This window comes from Rutilus rutilus (assembly GCF_951802725.1).
Source record: "Rutilus rutilus genome assembly, chromosome: 10".
NCBI classification, from domain to species: domain Eukaryota; kingdom Metazoa; phylum Chordata; class Actinopteri; order Cypriniformes; family Leuciscidae; genus Rutilus; species Rutilus rutilus.
Window position 1 is genome coordinate 22,575,333 of NC_140215.1, and position 15,995 is coordinate 22,591,327.

Consider the following 15,995-nt stretch of genomic DNA (forward strand, 5'->3'; position numbering starts at 1 on the left):
TTCTAATAATATTGAGAGATTTACTTCATAAAGTGTAACCTAATATTAATATTTAATCAAAGGATGTCCCCGTATAGATTTACAGAAGCCCCGGCATTGACTGATCCCAGAACCGGATGTGTGAGTTGTTGAAAAGTGCTGCTCCCCGCGGGGTGAGGAGAGGTCTACAGCAGCTGTAACTTTACGCCCTAATGCAGGATGTGTGTATAGTGCCGGTACTCTGTGTGACACTGAGCACAGTGGAAGTGTAAATGACTTTCATGTTGAGGCCCCAAGGGTGCTCAAGTATGCCTGGGATCCATGTAACAGCATGAACCTAAAACACCACAGTCGCCCTCTTGATCTTAGCGTGTACACGTGAGTCATGACATCCTCTACTACACACACAGCAAGTGCCTCAAATTAGCCATCTGCTCCCTCTGATGACTAACTGGCCGAAAAGGAATCTAGAGTGCTTAAAGGTGTACTGCCATAAATAGTGAGTTATCCACTTAGGACATGTTTTTAAGTGTAGAAAAATTTATGGGGAGAGAAAGAGGGGGAAATGTTGTGAGCTGGACGAGATAACAACATGATTCAGCTTTGAACAATTTATTTGAGTAATGCAAAAACTAAAACTAAACTAAGATGAAGACAAAGCTCTCTAGTCAAGACAAACGCTCACACTTTTTAAAGCTAATGAGCTGGTTTGGTCCATGAAAGCATCTAATTTCTGCACCATGTTGTTCGTTCATGCAAGTATGCAATTATTAAATTAAAGCTTACAAGGTTGATTAAACATTTCAGACTAAAATAAATTCATAAACCTGAACCCTGTCAAGAAAATCAAACGAAAGTGAAATTAATTGACCCGAAGTGTGTAAGCTATTATTATAGGCCATTTCACTCCTTCAAGAAACATCCCATTAGTTGAAACTGTATATTTTTTAAGACCAACATAATCCATAGAACTCATTTTCATGATTTATATGTTCTTTAAAATACAAATATTTGCATATAATTATATGTTAATAGTGTCAGCAGTCTTTATCATTATTTTATCAAGATCGTTTGCTTTTGACATAATAGGTTATTATAGTTAATTAATAATAAAACAATTAAAAAACGTTTGCTACTTGAAATAAAATAAACTTTAACTAAAATATAATATATATAAACATGCAAACTTATTTTAATTCAGCTATTGTACTTGCCAAGGGAAATTTTTTTTTATTATTTAGTTTAACTTGATGTACCAACTAAACTAACATAAATAACAATACCTAAATTAACCACAACTAAAACAATTTTAAAAAAATACACTTTTTTTTTTTTTTTTTTTTTGCTAATACAAATGGTAAAAACACAAAAAAAATTACTAACATTTTTACTAAAGTTAATATGAAAACAATATATATATATAGGCTATATATTATTAAAACAATTATAATAGAATTATAATTATTATAATATATTTATATTTTATAAATTATAATATAATAAAAAAACTATTACTGCTACATTTTACAGAAATGTATTGTACATTGTAAATGTACAATTTTGTTTAACACATGTTGACCATTACAGTACTGATATTGTGACAAGTGCTGACAGTACTGACCTTGTGACAAATTCCTCATGTTAGCACAGGTCTGTCCTATGTAGTATGTTCCACACATCTCCTGAAAAAAAAAGGACAACAGAAAACTTTGTAAAGAGACTTGTAAGATGCTCCTCTGGCAGGCAGAGACGCTTCACCGAATGAGTCACATGAGCCTCTGTATTATAATGTTCATAAGTTACGAGCCAGTCAGATTTATGTTTTATATGCCAAGATGCAAACTGCTGTAGATCATCCCACCTGGCTTGAGGCTGCGGATTAGAAATGTCATTTTCAAAAGTCTAACTGTGTTTGTGGATATATGGCCTGTGATTGGACCAGTGTGTGGTTACAGGGAGAGTGCAGGAGATCTGCGCCAAGGCCGAGTGGACACAGTGAATATAAAGCATGGCTGTTTTGGCTGCTATTGACATGGTAATAAACCACCACCCCACCTCTGTCAGTGGACAGGCATCTTTAAAACGGGCTAGTATGACTCCGCATCCACCGGCCCTTGATGGTCTCTGAGCCTTGGTCTCTTTAACCAAGATGATTTTGAAATTGCATTACATCATAGGAATATTTGTCCCTCTTTGGTGAGGCGTAACAAATGTCATGATGATGAAGGTGGAGACGATAATACTGCATGATCTCTGCCCTCCCGTTCACTTGGTATTGAACGAGAATGATACCTGATTAATGACCCGCTCCGGAGTAAAGACTGAAGGGAGGCCCTTGAATCTGGTTGAAGATTTTTCCCGCTAAAGAGAGAGGCGTACGCAATCACGCCTAGTGATGCAGCTCTGGCAGTAGCGACTGTTCATTTCTGTTATCACTGAACATGGCAGAGGATTTAAAATGATAAAATTATGTTATGAATTCGAAATGAAAAGATTTTGTAACGTGAGACATGAGACTCGTTTGACAGTCGAAATCTTGTTAATGTAGCGACTTGGAAGCATTAAGACCCTGACTGCTTTGTAAAACCAATAAATACATATGGCGCACACTTTCTCCTCAATCTGTTCGGCACTGTGCTGATTTTGAACACCTGTTTCTTATGGATCTAATTTTGTTGTGACTCTAATGCAGCTGGGACGATCTTATCTTAATGGAGCCAAGGGTATTACACACACACACACACACACACACACACACGCGCGCGCGCATGCACACATGCACACAAACACACACACCAGGGTTTGTACAGATACTGTACTGTAACATGAAATTCCAGGACTTTCAAGGACTTTTCAAGCACTACTTTTTTGGCTTTCAAAGACTACAATCAGAGATCTCACTTATCAAACAATATCTTTCAAATAAAAAAAAAGGTAAATAGATAAATAAATACAAATAAACCTATAAAACAAAATGGTACAAATAAAGTGGAGCACATGCAATGATTGTGGTAACTTTATCCATTGAAAGGATACTGTGACAAAGATATCGCTTTCCTCTTTCAAACTGATTTTTCCCCCACATTAAAATATGATTGCCCTGAAGAATGATAGTTGTATCATATACTTTGATATTTATATGAGCAATATCATGCTCATAGCCATCCGAAAATTGCTCTATATCTATATCAGATGGGCTGCAGCTTTAATTTTGCGCGAAAAGATTGTTTTATCGATCAAATTAAACACTACTTTCACATATATTGTCTTTCAATAATTCAAACACTTTTCATGTACCTTTTCATAAATATGGCTGTTTTCAGCGTTTTTCCAGGACTCAAATTCAAGTACTTCAAGCATTTTAAGCACCTTGTACGAACCCTGACACACACACACACACACGTTGTGTTTTCATGTTTTATGGGGACTTTCCATAGACATAATGATTTTTATACTATGCAAACTGTATATGCAAGCTGTATGTATACCATAAAACTTAAACCCTAAACCTTCCCATCACAGAAAATGTCAGTTTCAAAAAACATCACTTAGTATGATTTATAAGCTGTTTTCCTAATATTAATACCCGATTTCAGATATTGACATCTTTGTGGGGACATTTTGTCCTCATAATGTTGGGTTTACCTCGACCGCACACGCACACACACACACACACACACACACACACACACACACACACACACACACACACACACACACACACACACACACACACACACACAGATAGAGAGATTACTGAGGCTGATTTTGAGATGGCTCACTTTTGATTTCAGCCCACAAGAGAGACTTCCAAAGGTCAACTAAAAGTAGAAGATCACATTTTCCATTTTATTTATCTTAGAGAACTGTTGTTGCCAAATTTAAAATAAAACATCAGCGAAGACTCATAACTCACAACATCCAAAGATCATCTTAAGGACTTCTGTGAAACTCTAATAGCCAGGTGCCATATGGCATTGTGAGTCTAGCTAATTGGACAGCACAATTCTGGTGTGGCTCACTAGATCATTACTAACTCGTAAACTTGGAAGGAAAGTTCCTGTGTCACAAAGCAGAAGAAATAATAATGTAATACATTGACCTTTTCTACGGCCCCTTTTAAAGGCAAGGCTCTGCTGACAAGCGCTAATTAACATTTGCTTCCACTTGCCGCTGTGTTCGGCAAAGGGATCTGTGAACAGTGAGAGAGCCATTGAAATGCCTCGAGAGTACAACCGCAAACAGCATCGCCGAGTTCCCAACCCCCTTTTTAACATTAACCAGCTGCTTCATCAGAACATATAAATAGTCTCTTTTTCCTAATGTTAACCTAATAGAATTCTTTCTCGTTTGTTAGTATTTTCATTTCAAAAAGTTCAACAGCGTAATGATCTTTAGTGACATTTTGGCCTTTTTACACAATTCCAATATTACTATGATGGTGATATTTCTGAAGTCATTTACTGTAGTGAAGAATGTGCCTAATTTAAGTTAGATACATCTGTTCATCATGTCAAAATGATATGTATCTTCTGTTTGCCATCTCAAAATGGTTTTCTCGTCAAGTAATCTGCATTATAATAGAGTTTCCTTTCATATCATATATCAACCCTAAACTGAAATGATATTGACATTATTGAGCATTAGTTTGTTCATATTATGAATTGAGTCTTAAACTTTCTTAAACTTTCAAGCTTAAGAAATAAAGGACATAAAAGTAATGTGAAATTAATCCATATGACTCAATTGGTATATTCAGAAGTGACATGATCGCTTTCTGTGATGAATGAAAGAAATGTAAGCCTTTATTCAATCTCAATTTAAATTCAAACTCAAACATTGATCAAAACTTGCAATCACAGACCTAATCAAAGATTGTGATACAAAGTGCAAACATCAACTAACAACTAAACCTCATTGGTTCTTGCATGTAACCTGATGTCATACGGCTTGGAAGAACGGTAAATGGTGACATTTTGTCTTGATTTACTTACCCTCGTTCCTAAGACTTTCATTCCTCTTGAAACACAAATAAAGATCTTTTTGCTATTTTATTTTCTCATAATTTTTGTCCATCCATTGAAAGTCCATTCAAACCATAATTGTTGTGCTTCAAAAAGTACAAAAAGACATTGTAAAGAAATATGAAGCTAGCAGTTCAATCCAAATCTTCTGAAGAGACACTACTTAATGTGGATTAAACCACTTGAATCATATGGATTACTTTTATGATGTCTTTTTGTTATTTTGTTTACATGGATTTCAATGGAGGGACAAAAAATATGAAAGAATATAAAAAATACACCAATGAGCCAAAACATTATGACCATCTGCCTAATATGCTGTTGCCCCCCGCGTGGCAAACAGCGCCGTTCCGCCAAGGCATGGACTCTAAAAGACCCCCGAAGGTGTCCTGTGGCATTTCTTGGGGTTTCTCAGCAGAACATTGCCAGACGGGATAGCCTTCGTTGCCCTCGTGCATCGATGAGCCTTGGGCGCCCAACACCCTATCGCCGGTTTTGTGGGTTGTCCGTCCTCAGAACACTGTTGGTAAATTCTCACCACTGTTGACCGGGAGCAACACACAAGCCTTGCCAATTAAGAAATACTCTAATCCAGTCACCTTGCCATAACAATCTGGCCCTTGTCAAAGTCTTTCTATATAGCATTCAACATGTTGATTATGAGAACTGATTGTTTGCTTATATCTTAATATATTGTTAGGAGATTATCAACAATATTCACTTCACCTGTAACTGGTCAATTTTTGGGCTCATTGGCGAACACTGTAAAAAAATAATAAAAAAAAATCTTGAAATGTTAAATTGTACTAAGTGACAACTTAGATATTTGAGTTGACTAGCACAAACACTTACTTTAAGTTGAAACAACAATACCACCATATATGCAGTATATATTCATTTATGTTTTGAATATGAACAGATGTCGTATGCGTTTGGAACAATGTAAGGGTGACTAAATGCTGACATTTTTATTTATTTATTTATTATTATTATTATTATTTTATGAACTATCCCTTTAAGGCCCTATAACCAAAAAGGCATTTATCCGCACTATGGACAATTTACTTTATCTCCATTACGTCACAAAGTAATAATATAGAATATACACATTTTTAAAATTCTCCTCAGGCATTTCTTATCTTTTGTGTGCAAGCATGTGTTAAATCTATATTTTATCTTGAAACTGTCAAGGGAACACATAATCAGAAGCGCCTGTGCTGGTGTACAATCTCTGATCCTTTTGTCTGTGTTTATGATTGTAAAATCAATAATAATTTATCAGTTGCAGCAGGCACTCTCATTCCTCCACATCATCAACTCATAGTCTTTACCTTTCACAAAATTATTCCCCAAACATATCATAACATGAACCAGCTGACTCTGAGAGAAGTATTGCTTTCCACCCAGGCTCACAAAGTGCTGGGTTAGCTAACGTTGTGTTAGGATTGGTCGCTTTCTGCTGACAAGAGCAAGGTGAATGCTGCTGCTTTTTTAGGGCGAGACCGTGACGAAGTTTGCCTTGATCTCCACATCTTCAGGGCATCATCAGTGTTACCTGAGTGGTCATAGCAGGTGCATAGGTAAGCTAAAACTGTCCACGAGAAATTTCATATTGACATGACAGGTGCTTTGTTGTTAGGTGCATAATTTGTCTGTCAGAACATTTTAAGACTGCAGGTGCATTACTTATTTAGTGTTTGCATTACATGACTGTAATTTTCAATGCTTAACACAAGAAGATCAGATACACACTGAGAGAGATTAACACTGATTGTATGAATGTAGATTAAGCCCTGTGCTTACTGATGTGAGTTTATTGGCTTATTTGGCAGAGAAATATTGCATTGTCATGGTCATACATCTTTGTTGAGTCCCTCATATTACCCCCCTCTAGTCTGTTTCATGAAGTCAATTGCTTGTGTAATTGTTGCTTTTTTTAACCCAGGTGTAATTTGATTGAGGTTTTATTTGCTTTGATGGTAAATACATTTTTCATTTGTGTATATTTTATTCCTATATTTGGTACTGTTTTCACAAATACTGTAGTGGTAAATTTAATTGGTTTTAGTAATCACTAAACGGGTCATTGCATATTAATTTTTGATTCATTAATAATTCACCCAAAACATGTCAATTCTGTGAGTGAAAAATTCTCACCCTCATGTCATTCCAAACCCAAAAGAGACATTGTAAAAAAGGAATACATACAAATCAAGTGGTTTAATCCATTTCTGAAGTGACACGATAACTTTATGATTAACATTTAAGTTAGGCTTTTATTCATCATCATCAAATCAATGCAAATACATACAGCACCCCAAATATGGTGAATGAAAGCTCAACTGTACTTGCTTGACGTGTAAACCAATGAGGATTTTTCTGTCCTATGTGGATTAAACTGCTCTATTCATATGTATTACTTTTAGAATGTCTTTTGCACTTTTTAATGTGTGTAAGTTTAGTTTGCATGGACTTTTTGGACAAATTGATGAGAGAATATAAAATATGTCTTCATTTGTAATCCAAAGATGAACAGTATGGGTTTGGAACAACATGAGATTGATATATGATGACAAAATTGTTATTTTTGCTTGACAAATTTGCTAAATATTTTAAACAACCAACGTAAATGGTTTGCGTAATGTAAAAATGTGATCATATTATGTTTTTATTCTTTTTATTGTGTTGTATCAACACCCAAATTTTGTTTGAATGTAAGTAGACATAATAAATTCTTGAACACGCCGAGTTTTTGGAACTTTAGCTTATTCACCGTATCCCCCAGAGTTAGATAAGTCCATACATACCCTTCTCATCTCCGTGCGTGCCCGTAACTCTGTCTGATGCACCCACGGCTAGCCTAGCTTAGCATAAATACGGGAGGTAAACGTACTGCTCCCAATAAGTGACAAAATAACGCCAAAATCTTCCTATTTACATGTTGTGATTTGTATAGTCACAGCGTGTACAAATAACAAGGTCACATGAGACACAGCCATCTTCTAACCATAATACTATGTATGGACTGTATGGAAGGACTTATCTAACTCTGGGGGATACGGTGAATAAGTGGACACGCCGGCACGGGAGCTATGAAAGAGGAAGGCATGAGAGAGAGTGAGGCAGAGGGCAGGGAGGTGTTGTGTCAAATGAAGTCCGAGCTGTAACTGTCCACCGTGTGATAAACAGAGGTCCTACCATGGCAGGGGCCACCAAATTACTGTAACTTAACCCTGTCTTGAAAGGTCAACTACAGCATCAAGCCAGTCACACTGTAAGAACACACTGTCAAGTCTCTATGCAGTGCAGTACAGTGGTAAACCATAAATGGATTACAGTGTACATTAGTTCAAGTAATTTATACCCAATTCTTACACTATCATTTACAGTATTGATGATGGTACACTCTGTTCCACTGTCACAATTAACAGAAAACCTGAGGCTTATGTTTGTTAATAAATCTTTTGATGACACATGGATAGGTGAGGATAGGCATTGTGGGTTTTATGTCAGTTTGGTTTGGTAACATAAACATTTTCACTATTTGTGGTGACTGTTTATTACAATAATGCAACATCTTACACTCCGGATGTGTAAATTGCATTATTTGCTATTGAGCCAAATGTCTAAATTGAATGAAAATTATTTATAAAAAAAAAAAAAAACGTAATTTATTAATTTATTCACTTATTTACATATATCTGCACACCAACACATTACGGCTAATACGCATTCATCAGGGTGTTTGCGTTTTAAATGTTTTTAAAATTGCTATACCCATGAATAAATAAAGGCTTTTTATTTTGAAATGGCGCTATCCCATATCCAAAGAGCACTGAAGTAGTACTCTTTGCATCTTGTGTTCTATATTATTTTGTTGTGTTTCAGTGATTAAAACAAATGTTCTCATTACATGATTTGAAACAGCAACTGAACAAAAATAAATATTTGCAACCGTAAAGCAAACTCAGAAGCAGGGTTTGAATGGTTTTGTCCAGGACTGCGTCTTGTGGAAGTATTTTTGACTACACTAAGAAATGGAGGTTTCAGAGTTGAGACAAACTTCTACATTAATTGGGTGTATGAAAAATAGTGAGGATCTAAAGTATTGTTGTGATATTATGTAAAGAAAGATCGTGATACACTACTGTTCAGAAATGCAGTAAATGCAGTAAAAAATGCAGTAAAAACCGGAATAGTATTGCATTTGAACTATTATCTTTTTTAATAAATTTTAAATGTAATTTATTCCTGTGATGGCAAAGCTAAATTTTCAGCATCATTACTCCAGTCTTCAGTGTCACGTGATCCTTCAGAAATCATTCTAATATTCTTTTTTCAAGATTCTTTGATGAATAGAAAGTAAAAAAAAAAAAACAACAACAAAAAACCAGCATTTATTTGAAACAGAAATCTTTTGTAACATTACACTTAATTTACACTTTTGCTCAATTAAATGCATCTTGCTGAATAAGTATTCGTTTAAGAAAAATAACACCGAACACCCCCTTTCTGACACCAAACTTTTGAACGGTAGTGTATGTTAATATGATTGTATCAGCCCAGGACTGATTCAGTTGGTAGTTTCTTTTGTTTTTGTTTGTTTTATACATTACCACTTGTTAAAATACTAAAAAAGTACTTAAAAAAAAGCAATGTACACTAATTGGAAATGATTGGCAATTAGCATTACTCAAAAAAGCAATGACAATGAGCAACTTCTGTACAGAAGGACCAGACAATGAGATGAACCATATTAACATTTGTGAGTTACCATGGAGACGGCATCAAGACCATGTTTCCTGTGTTCATCGTCCATGGCGACATTTGACCATGACACATTAATCAGAAGCTCTGATGACTCTCTTGGAGATTAGCAGCCAGTCGGCCAATTACGGTAAAGCTTTCAATCTGACAATTACACTAATGGTGTGGGCAGCTTTGTCTGTCTGGTAGCGGCAGCGGCACAAATTCTCCCCACTAAGGGTCTGATGGATTCAGGGTGTGATCTGAGGGCTATTTTCACACTCTCTAATCATCAAGGGACTGATTGTTTTGGCTTAGTCCAGCCGCAGAGCCCCCTCCCCCCATTAGCTCAGAGACTTACATTGAGGCACTCATGCCCTGACTGACCTTCTCCTACTTCCTGTGATGTTATACGATGTGACATGCAAGTATGTCCCCTGGACAGAGCCTCCGCTCTGAGTGCTGTTGGGTGCGCTTCTATGTCGAGCATTCGTCAAGAGATTGACCCTGCACACCACATGTCTTACGGTGTCCACTCCATCCCGACAGCTTCGGGAGGTCGAAGGGCAACGTTTCATTGACAGGAAAAGATATTAGAACACCAAGAAGGTTGAACCTCCTTCACACTCAACCGTCTGATTTTCTCGGAGTGGTCTGTGGGATATTTTTGATATCAGACGGCGTGTAACGATTGAATTAAACACATTTTACACCCTCTCGCTAGGGCTGTGTACAGTTGCGGCATATCTGAGTGCAATGGAGTGTGTTAGGAGTGAATGTTAAAATTTCCCTGCCCCGGCTCTGGCCAAGAGACATGAGTCACCCTATTGGAAATCAATGAAACCACTGGCATTTAAAATGAGGCTTGATGAAATGTGTGAAGTGGCCAAGAAAAAGGAAATGAATTGATCCAGGAAAGTAAGCATATTGACAGCTGAAAGTCACAAGATGTGCTTCTTGTATGGCTGTCTTCAGCCTGAGCTTCTGGCTGCCTCAGAAGGCCTGCTGGTGCTGAGCAGGTCTCCCTAAAAAATACTAATGGCAAATGAGTCAGAAAAATGCTTCTTTGCCTTGAATACACAAACAGTCTTGTTATCAGAGGTGTGACAATGCATTGATTATATAACGTAATCATCAATTATGATGATGAGACTAATAATACTACACAGGTATGGAACACGAAAGGAAACAAATGCACTTTAAATGAAGGAAAATCATGCTGCCGAGTTCAGATTTCTTCATCATTATAATTCCATGCATCCATTTGAGCGGAGTAAGTTAACTGTTCCTTTTTGTGTTTTATTACATATTCTGGAATATTTGGAGAATTTGTGCTTACATATTACATATAACAGCTTCACTGCATTATTTGTTGATTTTATGATTCTGCTTGATTTAAACAGACATTATTCCTCTATACATGGCAGACTTCTTTTAAATTTGCATTATTGGTTGAGTAAATGTTCCTCTTTCACATGATCTGCAAATCTATTATCTATAATATCTGTTTTTGTTTTGTTTGATATTACCCCTTTTTGATTATTTGGATCAATAATACTTTCATTCAGCAGTGATGCATTAAATTGATTCAAGAGGCAGTAAAGACATTTAAAATGTTACAAAAGATTTCTATTTCAAATAAATGATGTTTCTTTAAACTCTCTGATCGTTAAACAACAAATGTATCACCGTTTCCTCAGAAATATTAAGCAACAATATTTTCTATGTTGATGATAATAAAAAAAAAAATTCTTATCAGCTGTTTTTTTTTTTACTTTATATTCACCAAAGAAAATATATTCAAATAGAAAAGCGTTATTTTAAATTGTAATAATATTTCACTTTATTACTGTTTTATGGTATTTTTAGTCAAATAAACCAAGCCTTGATGAACATAAGAGACTTACCAACCCCAAACTTTTGAATGGTATAATTTTGTCAATATTTGACTATCATGCGAATTGTCTCCCCGCTTGCATTTTTCTTAACAATATTTTTGAAAGCATTACTGATCAGATAAATTACTGACCCTCTTCAGATTTCACAATCCATTGCAATCAGTCGAAACATTGTCGCAAACAGCTTAACTCACTTTAGTTCTAGATGTATAGGGGCAACTATGCTGAATGAAACATACGCCATCACTGATATACTAGGCAGAAGTCTCTAAAACTGTTGCTTTGCACGATGGGTAGTGATCATTGAGAGACAGTAATCCACAGAGCTCTCAGCAGGGGGTGCTGCACTGCTGAACTTACACTATGTAGGCGTGTGATCGGTTTGAGTCTCTTCATCTGAAGCCCTTTGAGATGCAGGAAGCGTTCTCTGTCACAGGAGGAGACAGGAACAAGAGCTCGGCTGGCAGTATACGTTCACCACCACCATAAATCTGAACTCGCCGTTTAGCACTAATGATTCTCATTTTAGCGTCTGCTTTTGTTAAGAACATCTATTGTGTGTCACGTTCTCCTAAACTTCGACAACTCCTATCAAAAACTATTTCAAATGTAGGCCTAAGTGTTGTTACCAAATGTTAAGCTAATGGCTCTTTTCACTAGTGCCTTTCATTTCAAACAAGATTTCGGATTGGTATTAATTGTTGGAGAGTTGCAGAGAGTTGGTCTTGGAGGTTCATAGCCATCTCCCTGATTGGCAAGATGACAGCTGTGCGGGCTATTTTCAGCTGCTCATTTTAAATAGATGATCTCTCCAAGTGTTTGAGACTTAATGGCCATTAAAAGCTTATGATCACTTAATATGTCAGCCATTAGCCTTTGTGGGTGTGTTAACTGCTATAAATTGCCTAGGACTCTTGAAGAATACAGATTCATTTCATGTTTAAAACACAGCTGGGGAAGCTCTGTGAAATCATGTAAATAGCGTGTGTCAATATATGTCATTATTGTGCAAAAGAATACTGTCCCTTTTGAATAAACATAAAATAAAGGGAGAGAAATGCTATATGTTTTTTTTTTTTTTTTTTACTTGAGGCCAGAGTTCCATGGTTTTATTCTTCCTGTTGTAGCGAAAATTGATTCAGGGAACATTTCCAATTTGGACTTAACACTGTGCCTTTTCAGATTAACTTGGAACAATCTTTTCAACCCATTTAAAATGAGCTGCCGAGCATAGCCAGTAATTCATTATCAAAATTCATTAGCATCCAAGCAAATCCAAACGTGATTTGCCCGCTGTTTGCATTTTCACAAAGCAGGTGGCTTGCTTGAATTGGAACACCTCAATATTTTCCTCTCTATTCCTTCGTTTCATTTGTTGGGTTTCCGAATTTTGAATTTGTGCTCAAGACACCTTGAATGGAAATGCTTGATATGTGCATAAACTCAAAATTCACATAAAGGTTTCTGGACTAGGCTGAGGTGGATTTTCTGGATTTTCGCATTAACTTGTTTTGCATACCTGGATGCTCTCTGAACATAATGAGCATAGCACAGTTGATGGAAACGCACAATGTTTTGCATTCTCTTTAGTTGATTTTCAGAAATGCGTTTCACGTTTGGATGGAAACCCCAGCAGTTATCTATGTGCTAATTATCGGACATACATATTGATACAAATATTCAGTTAGTTTGCTCTTAGTTTCGTTTTCATGGACTTTTAGTTTGTTTTCATCAGTCACATGTGTTCCTTTGTTTGAATTTCCCGCCACTCATTTGTCTATATGGTTACTAACATGATTAGTTTGTTGTTTTCAGCTGTTTATTGTTAATTTACCTTGTTTGTGTTACTACTTAAATTCATACTTTTCCTGTGTTTGGTGTCCGGTCTCGTTTACGTTAGCGTCCGTGAAAGTTGCTTTAATTCTGAGCCTGTTGTGGATTATTTTGTGGACTTTTATTAAAGGTTTAGTTCACCCAAAAATGAAAATTCTGTCAGTAATTACTCACCCTAATGTTGTTCCAACCCCGTAAGACTTTCGTTCATCTTCGGAACACAAATTAAGATATTTTTGATGAAATCTGAGTGCTTCAGTTTACGTAGTGTTTTTGCGTAGCGCGTCTGTGTTGCACGTCACCACGCATCACACACATGACCAGCATCGCCCAATAGTGAGCCTACGTGGTGACGTGCAACACAGACGCGCTGCGCAAAAACACTACGTAAACTAACTCGAGGCACAGAGAGAGAATGAAATGAATAGTGGAATAAAGTCGTTATTTTTGTTTGTTTTTGCGCACAAAAAGTATTCTCGTCGCTTTATAAACTTAAAGGGATAGTTCACTTTGAAATAAAATTTTGGTATGTTTTAGCTTACCTCAAGGGCATCCAAGATGTAGGTGTCTTTGTTTCCGCAGTAGTTTCAATTTTGATATTTTTAGGTCAAACCGTTCTTGTCTGTCAGTCATATAATGCAGGTCTACGGTCACTGTCTCAAAGAGCATGCACAAAGTCAAATTAAAACAATTCCCCATCGTCCAAATTAAACAATTCCCCATCGTAAGTACACATTGATGGCCTAAGACACGAAACGAGCGGTTTGTGTGAGAAAACAAACAGTATTTATATCGTTGTTAGCTCTTGAACACAGCCGCGTCCAAATGATCGGAGGGCGCGGGCGGGTATAGATATACACACTAGATGTCGCCTTGGCTACGGATTCGTTCCAATGAACTGCAGTAGTGAAGGCGACATCTATGTATATATCTATACCCGCCAGCGGGCGGGTATAGATATATACACTAGATGTCGCTTGGCTATGGTTTCGTTCCAATGAACTGCAGTAGCTAAGGCGACGTCTAGTGTATATATATCTATACCTGTGTTCAAGAGCTAACAACGATATAAATACTGTTCGTTTTCTCACACAAACCGCTCGTTTCGTGTCTTAGGCCATCAATGTGTACTTACGATGGGGAATTGTTTAATTTGGACGATGGGGAATTGTTTTAATTTGGACTTTGTGCATGCTCTTTGAGACAGTGACCGACATGACCATTTACCTGCATGAAATGACTGACAGACAAGAACGGTTTGACCTAAAAATATCAAAATTGAAACTACTGCGGAAAAAAAGACACCTACATCTTGGATGCCCTTGAGGTAAGCTAAAACATACCAAAATTTATTTTCAAAGTGAACTATCCCTTTAAGATTGAGCCACTGGAGTCACTTGGACTATATTAACGATGTCTTTAATACATTTTCATGGGCCAGCAAGTTATAGTGTCCATAAGCCTGTGGAGGAGTGAGACAGCTCTCAGATTTAATCAAAAATATCTTAATTTGTGTTCCGAAGATGAACGAAAGTCTTACGGGGTTGGAACAACATGAGGGTGAGTAATTACTGACAGAATTTTCATTTTTGGGTGAACTAACCCTTTAAACTCTTTGTTTTGAAACGCCACCTTCCTCTTCATTGTCTGTCTGTTGCTAACACATATGGGGTAATGTTCATAATAATTTACTATATTCTGAGAGCAGTGTCCATTTCTAGTTAGAAGTCTTTGAAGGCGTTAAACCAAGAGGTTTGGTTTGTAATCGTGCTGTGCCGAACCAAGCTAAAGTGGAAATATAACTGGAACTGTTCATTACCATTCTTCAGTTCAGGCCGACGATGGAAGAGTGGATTTTTTTTTTTTTTTTTTTAAATCATTCGTTCATTGTCCTTGGTAATGATCGGATGGTGTAGGCCTTTTAAAAGAGAGCTGATGTGACATTTCTTCCTTGGGCAATCCACAGCATTAACCTGATGTGCGAGCCAAGCACACACACTTTTTCTGTTTCCTTCTCATTTCTTCCTTTTCTTCTTCCAAACCCTCTCTCTCTTTCTCATCTCCACCCTCATATTTCATGCTCATCCACTAATAAGAGTTGTAAGGTTAATGTCAGTGCGGAACGCTTGCCTTATATGAAAACAAATGAACAGGTACACAGCGTATTGAGGCTCATTTTTCCACCCACTGAGTTTTTCTTTTCCAGCACAAACTTTGTTCTTATCTCACATGGGAGATGGATATATCCTCCCGCACCTCTTCTAGAATAAAAGCCAAAGAAAAAAATGTTCAAACACCTTTTGTTGGCATTACCATTAACACCTTGAGCAGGAAAGTTGATTAGAGGCTGTGAAGCACCTTTTAAATGGATGTACTAGAAGTGACATTCTAGACGCTTTGAATTGACAAGCTGTACATTTCTGTCTCGGAAAGGCACTCAGCCTATTATTCAGTGAGAGCTGCTTATTTCTCAGCTCTGATTTCAGTCTGTTGGAGACCATGTTTGAGCTGATGG

The 15,995-nt window shown here is 36.8% G+C and overlaps 1 protein-coding gene across 1 annotated transcript in view; it reads left to right on the forward strand.

Moving 5' to 3' along the window:
• asic4a (acid-sensing (proton-gated) ion channel family member 4a) overlaps window positions 1-15,995 on the forward strand; it is a 111,177-nt gene that overhangs the window by 53,139 nt on the left and 42,043 nt on the right. The gene's annotated exons all lie outside the window — the stretch shown is intronic.